The sequence below is a fragment of the Trichechus manatus genome, unplaced genomic scaffold (assembly GCF_000243295.1).
Source record: "Trichechus manatus latirostris isolate Lorelei unplaced genomic scaffold, TriManLat1.0 scaffold00015, whole genome shotgun sequence".
In the NCBI taxonomy this organism is placed as follows: Eukaryota; Metazoa; Chordata; class Mammalia; order Sirenia; family Trichechidae; genus Trichechus; species Trichechus manatus.
In genome coordinates this window covers 1,463,769-1,476,364 of record NW_004443951.1, presented here as the reverse complement: position 1 = coordinate 1,476,364, position 12,596 = coordinate 1,463,769, and the positions used below count along the sequence as shown (strand labels likewise).

Below are 12,596 nucleotides of genomic sequence, written 5' to 3'. Positions count from 1 at the left end.
GTCTGGCTCTGCTCTTCGTATTTTTTTTTTATTATAAATTGAAATAAATACATAACTATTAAAAATTAAAATACAAAAGTTAATGTGTGGTTTGGCAATTCCTTAAAAAGTTAAACACAGAATTACCATATGATCCAGCAATTCCATTCCTACGTATGTAACAAAAGAATTGTAAGCAGAGAATCAAACACTTGTACACCAATGTTCATTGCAGCATTATTCACAATAGCCAAAAGGTGGAAAAGCCCAAGTGTCCATCAACAGATGAACAGATAAACAACATGTGGTACATACATACCAATGGAGAATTATTCAGCCATAAATAGAAATGAAATTCTGATACATGTTATAACATGAATGAATCTCAAAAACATTATGGTGAGTGAAATATGCCAGACACAAAAGGACAAACAATGCATGATCCCACTTATATGAAATGTCTAGGCAAATGCATAGAGGCAGAAAGCAGATTAGTGGTTACCAGGGGCTAGAGGGAGGGGAAAATGGGGAGATACTGCTTAGTGGTGTAAGCGGAAAAGTTTCAAACAAGAGGCCCTCATGTCAGACATAAGTGTGATGGGGCAACATACATTCTCAGGAAGCAAAAAACAGGATGTAAACCATTTGTTTGTGGGAAGAATGTGTCAAAACGTAAACAATTTGTTCCAGGGAAAAATGTGTTCATGACTGCAATCACATATAACCCATATAACCGAACTGGCTGGTGTGTGACTCACCTAGGTAGTAACTCACTCCCTCTTAGGCAAGTGGCTGACCTTTACATTTCAAAGGACTTCAAGCTGAAGCTGATCTTATCTATAATTAATCGTTAACCCCCTACCTTTCCTTTGTTCTCTATGTATACAGACCCTTCTCTCCACTTGAACTGTGAGTGCTTTGTATTTTTACTTAACACTGCCCCACTTGATCTGTATTATTCCTCCATAAAATTCCTTTTCTTTCACTCCTAAAAGAGTACAAGATTTTCTTCTTTGACATTTCTGTTGTCAGGAGCAGGATTTTGAAGGTGCATTATCTTTGACGATCCCTGGGGCATCTGGACATGAGCATGGTACCTGCCGAGCCACTTTGGGCTCTCCACTTCCACCAATTCTCAGCAATCATTTAAGGTAAAAAACCTCTCAGTTCCAAGCTCCACTCCCTCGTGTTGATGGCTCTTTGAGTTTTATTGTGGATTTGTTTGGTTCTTCCAAGTAAAAGTTTCTTTGTTACTGTCATTATAAAATGGGGAAAGCCGTGTCTAAAGGAGATTTGGAGCCAACTTCTGGGACTCCTGCTCACTACATAAACAAGCACTATGGTTCCTTATCGTGAGTGTTCTTGTCTATCTGGCATAACATCACTCGAGGCAGTTTGAAAAATCAGTGGCCACGTTGAGGTTCTTTTGACTGCTCTAAGTTAACTTTTCTGGGCAGTAAGTTAGAGAACCAAGGCCCCTGAATCAAACAGTTCCAGTGGGATGCCTATTTTGATTGGGATATTGAGGCCTTTGAAAGGCATCAAGACAGTAAAATTGCTTCCGTACAGGACACTGTCTCTAAATTAACTAAGCAGAATAAAGAAGTACAAGGTCAAATTTCACTCCTACCTCTTCTCCTCCCTTGCCAGCTGCTACCTCTTTATACCCTTCTTAGTCTTCCTACTCCTCTGATAACATTTTATCTGAACTTTCTTTTTTCCCTATAAAACCAGCAAATAAACTGTTCTAGTTATCTGGTGCTGCTATAACAGAAATACCACAAGTGGATAGTCTTGGCAAACAGAAGTTTACTATCTCACAGTTTAGGAAGCTAGAAGTTCGAAATCAGAGTGCTGGCTCTAGGGGAAGACTTTCTTTCTCTGTCGGTTCTAGGGGAAGGTCCTTGTCATCAATCTTCTCCTGCTCTAGGAGCTTCTCCGCACAAGGACCCCAGATCCAAGGATGTGCTATGCTCCTGGCTCTTCTTGCTTGGTGGTAATGAGGTCCCTCTTCTCTCTGCTCGATTCTCTTTTACATCTCAAAAGAGATTGACTCAAGATACAACCTCATCCTTTAGATTGAGTCCTACCCCATTAACATAACTGCCTCTAATCCTGACTCATTAACATAAGTTAGATTTACAACACATAGGATAATCACATCAGATAACAAAGCAGTGGACAACCACACAATACTGGGAATCATGTCCTAGCCAAGTTGACACACATTTTCCAGGGGACACAATTTAATCCATAACATAAACCCTTCCCTGAATTGCCCTTTAAAATTTGTCCCAGCAGTGATGCTAAAGATTACCCTCATATCACTTTTGCTTATGAACATGCTCTGAATTACATAGCATTGTGAAAGACTTTCCTAAACTCCGTGAGGACACCTACAAATTTCCTAAAAATTTAAAATCCTTGCTGAAGCCTATAAGCCTGTGCTCCCCAACTTCTATCAGCTTGTTCACATGATTACTGGCCCAGGGGAAACCCAACTATGGTTAGAACAGGCAGAATGGAAAGACACCAAGGACAGTTTAGCCTTAAATATTGATAAAACAGCCATCAAGCTGTTGGAAGACTTCCATGGGTAAAAAGCTGCTAGAGGTTATCCCAAAGGCCTTTCTTTCAGTAACGGATTGAACTAAAATTCACTTCTGTAAACAAAATAAAGATGAAAGTGTTTATGATTATCACACTCAGCTACTCCAGAAGTTTTTTGAACACTCTGGCCTCACTTTGTCTATGCCTGGTGCCTCCAGTGCTTTCAGTGCTGTTTTCATATCTGGCTTTAAACCTGAGCACTCAGCCTTAGTAAAGCAACATCAATTAGACTGGGAGACAGCTCCTATTGTTGAGCTAACCAACTTAGCTTACAAAATTTCCCAGACTCTTGAAGCCAAAAGGGTTTCTAAGGCTATAAATTAATGGCCCTTCAGTTGCAACAATTACAATCTCCCAGTCAAAAGAAAAATGCTAAATCTTCGATGGCACAAAGGTGGGTATTTGTCACTATTGTAAAAAACCATTGGAAAAAAGAAGGCTATAAGTTAAAAAAAAAAAAAAAAAAGACTGACATAGCCTCCCCTTTAAAAAATCCTGCAATCTGATTCAGAATGAAGGGTCTCCAGGGACAAAACAGGCACTTTTCCTGTTGTGGCTCTTAATCCACAAGGAGAAACTACTTTATTTACTAATGGAGAACCTTGCCAATTTTAATTGACACTGGAATCACCCTGTCTGCTATTAACCCCACCTGTTTACAAAAGCCCTGCCTTGGAGTACTAAAACCTCAAAAGGTCACCAATCAGGAACAAATGTTGGTTCATTCCCAACCTGTTCTGATATCTCTTGGTCCTACTGAAGATTTACAGCTTTTTTTTGCTGCGTTCTGATACCCCTGTCAATATATTGGGAAGAGATCTTTTATCCAAATGGAATGTCTATTTACAATTTAATGAAAAAGGGGAAATATTATTGAGTCTGCCTGATACCCCTAAGCCAACAGAGATAGGCTATGAATTAGACAATATTCAGGAAGAAGAAGCCATTTGCTATATGCAAGCACTTGCCATGCCTCTCCAAAATTCAGCTCAGCCTAGCCCTCTCCCTTTTGACATCTTTTCCCTAGTTCCTGAAACCTTATGGGCCACCACATCCACATATGTAGGTCGAGTTTTGTCAGCTCAGTCAATTAAAATTCAAATAGATTTATCTAGACCTCTCCCCAAAATTCTCCAGTATCCATTCAAACAAGAAGCAAAAGAAAGACTAGCTTCCATCATACAAGATTTCCTTTCTAAAGGTTTAATTGTCCCTTGTACCAGCCCTTATAATACTCCTGTTCTGCCAGTTAAAAAAACCCAGTTATAGGGGCTGGAGATTTGTTCAAGATTTGTGTTCAATCAACCATACTGTTATTCCTAGATTCTCAGTAGTCCCTAGCCTTCATTTATTACTTTCCAATGTCGTTTCAGATGCAACTCATTTTACAATTGTGAATCTCTGCAGCACCTTTTTCAGTATTCCTGTGTGCAGTCTAAAAGTCAATATTCGTTTGCTTTTACCTGGGAAAACACAATTAAACTGGACTGTAATGCCCCAAGTATTTACTGAATCTCCCACCTATTTTTCTCAATTCTGCATGCAGATTTGCAGCCTTTACAGTTTACAAACAAATCTATATTACTGTAATACATTAATGATTTGCTAGTTTGCTCAACCTCCAGCAGGTATACTTTGACTACAGAGTAACTTTATTAAAACATCTGGATGCTGGTAGACATAAGGTTTCCAAACAAAAATTAGAATTATCTCAGCATTCTGTTAAATATTTAGGCCACGTTATTTCTGCAGAAATCACCTCTATTGATCCTAGCCAAAAGAAGTTATTCTTGTCTTTCCTATACCCAAAACAAAGAAACAGATATGGGGATTTCTAGGATTCTGTGGCTATTGTTGAACCTGGATTCCCAATTCTTCTTTGTTGGCTCAACCTTTATTTAAATATTTAGAAACCTCTGAGCCAGATTCATTTCAAATTACACCAGAAGATCGAGAGGCCATAGTTCAATTAAAAGGGGTTTTAATGAACACACCTACCCTAGGTTTTCCCAATTACCACCTAGATATTTCCTTATTTATACATGAAGTATCTGGAAATGTTTAGATGTATTCACTCAAAAACATGGAGGACAACAAAGACCTATAGGTTATTATAGCCTACAGCTTGAACCTGCAGCCAAGGGATACCCTCCTTCCCTTAGGGTTGTGGCTGCTACTGCCAAACTAGTGGAAACCACAGCAGATGTGGTGCTGGAGAACTTTTTAGATGTCTGTGTGCCCCATGCTGTATCTGTCTTACTCTAATTCTGCCTTGACACAATGTCTTTCTGAAGGCTCACCTCCTCTGAAGTTCTCCTCGTGGCTGCATCTAATAGTAGACTACATTCCATGGTCTGTTTAAATCCAGCTACTCTTTTCCTTGCAACTAATGAGAACAACTATCCTACACATGATTGTCTAGACTTGACAGACAAATTTTAACCCATCAGAAAGACTTAAAAGAGACCACTTTAACTAGTCCTGATTTAGTTTTGTTTGTGGATGGTTGCTACTTAAAACCTAATCCTACTAGTCCTTACTATAAAGCTGGATATGCTATTGCAAATTCTGCTGCAGTCCTTGAGAGTCAGGCTCTCCCTGAAGCCACTTCAGCCCAACAAGCTGAATTAATTGACTTCACTAGAGCTTGTAGAATTGTTTCAGGAAAATCTGTTAATATTTTTATGCACAGTAGATATTATTTTGGAATTGTACACAATTTTGGCAAGTTATGGAAACAGGAGTTTATGGAAATGCCATAAAAAATGGAGCTTTAATAGCAGATCTTCTAGACATTCTATTATTCCCCTCTGAAATTGCTGTGATAAAAATACAGTGTTCACCAACGAAAAAGAGTACCTCAAACTAAAGAAATTAGAGAACATAATCTTGCTGATATGGCAGCCAAACAAGCTGCCTCTCAAGTTGTTTCTGCATTTATGATAAATAAAGGAACTCCCCAAATTTGTCCTTTGATAATGCCAACCTTCATGAATTAACTTTAGAAAAAAAAATTAAAACACCAACAATTAGCCCAAACAGAAGAAAGTAAGGCACGGAAAAAGGCAGACTGCTAGCAACATCCTCCCACTAAACAGTGGACTGGGCCTAATAAGAAAATTGTCTTATCCAATTTCCTGCATGTTCCTATGATGTGAGCCTCACATGAAGGTTCTCACACGGGATGAGATAAAATGATTGAGACCTTAAAAAAATATGGGTGGGGAAAATTTTTTGAGGCTGCCCAACATGTTGCCACCCATTTCTCTATTTGCCTTTTCTATAATCCTGGAAAACACCTTAAAGTCCTACCTGGGCAATACGCTTTACCTTTATGGGCCTATGCTTGAATGGAAGCTAGAGTTTACTCAGCTTCTACTCTCAAATGGTTATAAACATGTATTAGTAATGATCTGTAGATTTTCATATTGGGTAGAAGTCTTCCCCTGCCATCGTGCTACTCCAGTCTTTATAGCAAAGAAACTTCTTGAAAACATCATACTCACTTGGGGAGCACAAAAAACTTTGTAGTGATCAGGGTACTCATTTTACCAGTCAAGTCATCCAAGAACTGTGTGGAGTTTTTCCCATTTATCAAAGGCTACATTGTCCCTGTCATCCTCAGTCTTCTGGTCTAGTAGAGAGAACTAATGGAATAATAAAGACCCAAACAGCAAAGCTTTGTAAAACTTTAGATTTATCCTGGACTAAATTCCTTCCCTTAGTCCTTTTAAACCTGAGGTCCACACCATTTGGATCTCACAAACTTACCCCCTGTGAAATAATTACTGGAAGACCCATGGTCATTCTTTATGTTACCTGCACCAACCCTAATATTGTTTGTTCAACCTGAATTACTGAAGTATCGCCAGTCTTTAATCCAATATTCTAAAAAATGTCTTTCACAGGTTAGAGAAGCCTTTGACTAACAGAAACTAGACTCCCAAAGCCTGCCTAACATGGCCCCAGGAGAATATGTATATTGGAAGAGACACCAAACAAAAGACTCATTAGAACTTCACTGGAAGGGACTATACTTAGTCCTCCTCACCAATTCATATGCAGTCAAATTAGAGGGACTAAAACCTTGGATCCGTTTGTCACAGTTAAAAAAGGCTAAGACTCCTCTTTGGACTAGCCAACCCACCAAAGAATTGAAGGTTACATTTAAACGCCCCTGTGACCAGAAGCAGATGATATCTGAGGTAGATGGCTGACCCAAGACCCCGGGTGAGGCCAGAAAATGCACATCTTTATATTTTTTTCTTTTTACCTTTGTTACAGTCATGCTTCTACTGTTTTCCTAGATTGGGTAGCTACTTATGCTCAACATTTTAAAAGATTTAATTGCTGGATATGTGGTGCTCTACCAACCTCAAGTCAGTCTGGCCTTTCCTGGTGGTCTCTCCACTACAAGGATCTGATTGGGTTGTTCTTGATCTATGATACAAGAACAACAGAGAAATAGTTCATTATTACAGGAAATCACTATTACTAGATTTTTCATTGATAAATGGCCTCTTTTTGGAGCTGAACAAAACTCAGGTCATAACTTAACCTTTAGTTTTAACAAAAGACTTACTTTACTAAATAAATTGTGTAAGTAGAGCTAGCTAAAGACTCTTCCAAACCCACAAACAGCACTCTTTGTACTGTAGGTCCATATCAACAACTGTAGGATGGATTCACCTGTTTAACTCCCCAAACAGGGAGGCTAAGTCAGGTTGTTCCCCTTTCCTAGGAACAATCTAACCACACCCATATGAATAACCCAGCCATCACTAGACCTATGGGATGGCTTCCACTATCTCGATATGCATAAGTTATAACCTTACAAGCTACTGATTGGTACATTATCAACTGGCTACGACACTCAGGTATCTATTGGGTAGCCCCTGTTTTAGTCACCTAGTGCTGCTGTAACAGAAATACCACAAGTGGATGGCTTTATCAAAGAGGAATTTATTCTCTCACAGTCTGGTAGGCTAGAAGTCCGAATTCAGGGTGCCAGCTCCAGGAGAAGTCTTTCTCTATCAGCTCTACAGGAAGGTCCTTGTCATCAATCTTCCCCTGGTCTAGGAGCGTCTTAGTGCAGGGACCCCGGGTCCAAAGGATGCGCACAGCTCCTGGTTCTGCTTTCTCGGTGGTAGGCAGTCCCCCTGTATCTCTGCTAACTTCTCTCTTTTATATCTCAAAAGAGATTGACTTAAGATACCTAATCTCGTAAATTGAGTCCCACATCATTAACATAACTGCCTCTAATCCTGCCTCATTAACATCATAGAAGTAGGATTTACAACACATAGGAAAATCATAAGAGATGACAAAATGGTGGACAATCACACAATACTGGGAATCATGGCCTAGCCAAGTTGATAACATTTTTGAGAGACACAGTTCAATCCATAACAGTCCCTAACAGCACTTTTGGCTATGTAGCACCAACATTTGGCCTTGGCTCCCACCAGGCTGGTTTGGAAGATGCAGTCTGCACCTGAGCTGGACTCAAGGACATATTTTAACTGAACTAGCTTTACTAGCTAACGTATCCATATTAACAGCTCAGTGGTCTTGATCAACGTTTCATTGGCTTGATCGTTTAATGGCAATATTCTACCTCAGGTAGGATTTGAAGATGTTATGGCACATATAGAAATATTAACCAAATATATACAAACTGCTCTAAATGACAGTGTCCGTGGGCTTCAAGAGATCAATACCGAAATAGCAATGATGAGAAAAGTAGTGCTCCAAAATAGAATGGCCCTTGACATTCTCAATGTAGTCCAAGGAGGTACCTGTGCCATAATAAAATCTGATTGCTGTGTCTATATTCCTGACAACAGTGCTAATATTACACCCTATGTTAATCATATGCAACATGTAGTGTCTTGCCTTAATGATCCTGTTCCTTCCTTAACTGACATTATAAGAAATTGGTTTTCCTCTTGGGTGGATAGTGGAAAAAACTGCTACTTTATTTTGGAAATTTTATATTCCTCATAGTTTCTATTATTGTAATTATAAAATGCGGTTTTGCTTTAGTTCAACACATTTTATCCATGAAATGCTTCAAAACCAAAATGTACTTCAAAACCATTTGACCCTTCATATAAAATCATGCTGGTTTCACAGGCATTCACCAACGATTATGTTGTTTAATCACCTCCCTTTTGTATCCTTGGGTGTGTTTCATCTTGACCTCTGTCATTCTGTCCTGACTGAAAAATGTTCCTCGAATGTGGCCTTGTCCATGAAGATGTTCCCCACAAAACCGACTCACCCTAAAGACGAGGCCTATAGCTCGGCAAGGTGAAGAAAATTTTTATCAACCAAAGCGCCTCAAGAAAACAGAGAAAGTCCTTGCAGAAGAAAGCCTACTCTATAGTGGTCGATCAGCGCCTCCTAGTGGAGACTTGATCAAAAGAGAGAAATGTAAATGGAAAAGTTTCAAACTGGAGGCACTCATGTCAGACGTAAGAATGACAGGGCCAATATTCATTCCCAGGAAGCAAAAAGTCAGGATGTAAATCATTTGTTCATAGAAGAATGCATCAAGATGTAAACAATTTGTTTCAGGGAAAAATGTGTTCATGACTGCAATCACTTATAACCAAACTGGCTGGTGCGACTTACCTAGGTAGTAACTCACTCCCTCCTAGCCAAGTGGCTGACCTTTATATTTCAAAGGACTTCAAGCTGAAGCTGATCTTATCTATAATCACTCATTAACCCTCTACCTTTCCTGTGTATATAGACCCCTCTCTCAGCTTGAACTGCGAGTACTTTGTATTTTTACTTAGCACTGCCCAGCTCGAGTTGTATTATTCCTCAATAAAATTCCTTTTCTTTCACTCTTAACAGAGTACTAGGTTTTCTTCTTTGAGAATGGGTACAGAGTTTCTGTCTGGGGTGATAAAAAAGCTTTGGAACTAAATAGTAGTGTAAACAATGGTTGTATAAATTGTAACTATAATTAATATCTTTGAATTGTACACTTAAAAGTGGTTAAAATGGTAAATTTTATGTTATATATATTTTGCCACAATAAAAAATTGGAAAAAGAAAAAAATTACAAAAAAATTTACTATCTACAAGAAGCTCCATATTTTGATGATCATTTCATTGTAGTCTACATCCCTGGTTCATTTTTTTATTAGAAAAGAAATGGTAAATTTATTATATTGAATAAGTAATAAAGAGAGAGAAAGCAAGACATAAAAAAAAAAAAGGTTAATATGTGAACTACCTAAAATCATCTCACATACCATCATCTCTTAACATAAATAGGCAGCTCACAGTGCTGTAGGATTACATTCTGCAACATATTACAAAGGAATCCAAAATACCAGTGGCTTGAACAAGACAGTTATTTGCTTTACTGTCACATAAAGAAGTGTAGAGTTGGACATTCAGGACTAGATGGTGGCTCTACAGTGTATCAGAGTCCCAGGCACCTATCTTTCTATTCCCCCATCCTAGGGCATGGCTTACATCTTCAAGTTCACCTTACATCCAAAATGGCTACTGAAGCTCCAGCCATCACATGAATTGAAGACCAGAAAAAGAAGTATAAAAAAGGCCTCTCCCAGATGTTCCAGTGCTGTAAGAAGCCTCCCCAGAGATCCTGCTGGACACTTCTGCTTATATCCAATGTACTCAAAGTGCTGGTCTGCAATGAGTTACAGTAATATGTGCCAGATGTAAATCAGCACATTCCTTCCTTCACTGAGTAAGTCCTTCACTGAGGAAGAAAGAAAGGCAGTTGAACTTAACAGTGTACTTAGTGATGCAGTTTATTTACATTCTGGTGCAAGTTCCTTATCTCATTGCAGACTGGTAACCAACAGGCCTCACTCTGGGTTGTACTGGCTGGCATTATAAGGCCAGATATGGTTGTAAAGGAGGCTGAGGAATGCGACCTTTTCTTGAGTGGTATGTATATCACCAAAATCAGTGTTCAAAGTTCTATTACAAGTGAGGAAGGGAAAAATGTGTATTGGGGTAGGCATCTAGTCCTGTTTTTCAACCAGACACTTTACCTCTCTAAGCCCCAATTTTCTTCTGTTTAGAATAGGTTTAACAACACCTAACTTGGGAATGTAAATAGTATACATTTTTTTGTAGGTGATTTAGTACAATCAACTAAAGTTAAAAAACAGGAATCTGGATCAAAAGGGGAAAAATGTAGAACATAATTTCAAATTCTCATGGACTCCAGATTTTCTGGAGCCATGGAAGCTGGATAAACCCTTGAAACTACTGCCCTGAAATAACCTTTAAAACTTAAACCAAAAACATCCCTTGAAGACTTATTAAAACCAAACAATAGTTTAGCTTAACTGGTAAAAAATGTCTGCCTCGAGCATTATGCTCTTTTAAGAACTATATGGGATCATATAGTGACAACAGCAACTTAAAAGATTAGATAGGAACCTTAGGGGGCAGTGAGCTTATGTTAATGGGGGAGGAAGAACTCAGAAGAGGAAGGTGAGAATGGTTGCACAACTCAAAGAATGTAATCAATGTCACTAAATTGTACATGTAGAAACAGTTGAACTGGTGTATGTTTTGCTGTGTATATTCTCAACAACAAAGCCAATTTAAAAAAAAAAAAAGGTACTTCCTCTGTGACCAAATGATCCTACTTCTTGGAATCTAATGAGAATGGACACACACACACACACACACACACACACACACACACAAGCACAAAGTAAAGGTTTATATAATGCATATTCTTTGCAGCATTATTTGTAAAAAGTAAACCCGAAATGTCCAACAATAGGAGAATGGTTAAATAAGTTATGAAACATTGGCCATTTCAAAAATGAGGTAAATCTAAAAAAAATTTAAAAATGAGATAAATCTGAATGTACTGCTATAGAAATATCTCCACGAAATATTTTAAGTGAAAAAAGCAAGGTGTAATACACTCTATGGAGTCCCTGGGTGGCGCAAATGGTTAAGCATTTGACTACTAGCCAAAAGGTTCGTGTTTCAAACCCACCCAGAGGCACCTCAGAAGAAAAACCTGGCAATCTGCTTCTGCCTTGAAAACCCTATGGAGTGCAGTTCTACTCTGCAACACATGAGGTCGCTATGAGTCAGAATTGACTCGACAGCAAGTGGTGCTAGTACTGGTAATGCAGTCTATATAGCATCAGCACGTTTTTATTTTTAAAAAAGTGTAATGTGTTTATGCAGATATGGTTTCTAGTATTACTGCTTGCCAAATACTTTATTTCCTTCCCTGTTGTGCATCTCCTTAAAGAAGAATTCTATTTCTTGGAACCAATGATGTCAGGCTTGGTCATATGACTTTCTCTGGCCAATGAAATATAAACAGAAGTAATACGTGTCACTTATAGGAAGAAGTTTTTTTCTTTTTCTTAGATTGCATTACTTTTTTTTTTTTTAATTGTGCTTTAGATGAAGGTTTACAGAGCAAATTAGTTTCCCATTAAACAATTAATACACATATTGTTTTGTGACATTGGTTGCCAACCCCACAACTTGTCAACACTCTCCCCTTCTCAACCTTGGGTTCCCCATTACCAGCTTTCCTGTTCCCTCCTGCCTTCTCATCCCCGCCACTGGGCTGGTGTACCCGTTTAGTCTCGTTTTGTTTTATGGGCCTGTCTAATCTTTGGCTAAAGAGTGAACCTCAGGAGTGACTGCAGTACTGAGCTAAAAGGGTGTCCAGGGGCCATACTCTCAGGGTTTCTCCAGTCTTTGTCAGGCCAGTAAGTCTGGTCTTTATTTGTGAGTTAGAATTTTGTTCTACATTTTTCTCCAGCCCTGTCAGGGACCCTCTATTGTGATCCCTGTCAAAGCAGTCAGTGGTGGTAGCCGGGTACCATCTGGTTGTGTTGGACTCAGTCTGGTGGAGGCTGTGGTAGTTGTGGTCCATGGACTAATCTTTCCCTTGTGTCTTTGGTTTTCTTTATTCTCCCTTGCTCCAGACAGAGTGGGACCAGTGGAGTATCTATCTTAGCTGGCCACTC

At 38.9% G+C, this 12,596-nt stretch overlaps 1 protein-coding gene across 1 annotated transcript in view; it reads right to left on the bottom strand.

Moving 5' to 3' along the window:
- LOC101353792 (protein YIPF1) overlaps positions 1-12,596 on the bottom strand; it is a 140,599-nt gene that overhangs the window by 45,648 nt on the left and 82,355 nt on the right. The window lies entirely within an intron of this gene.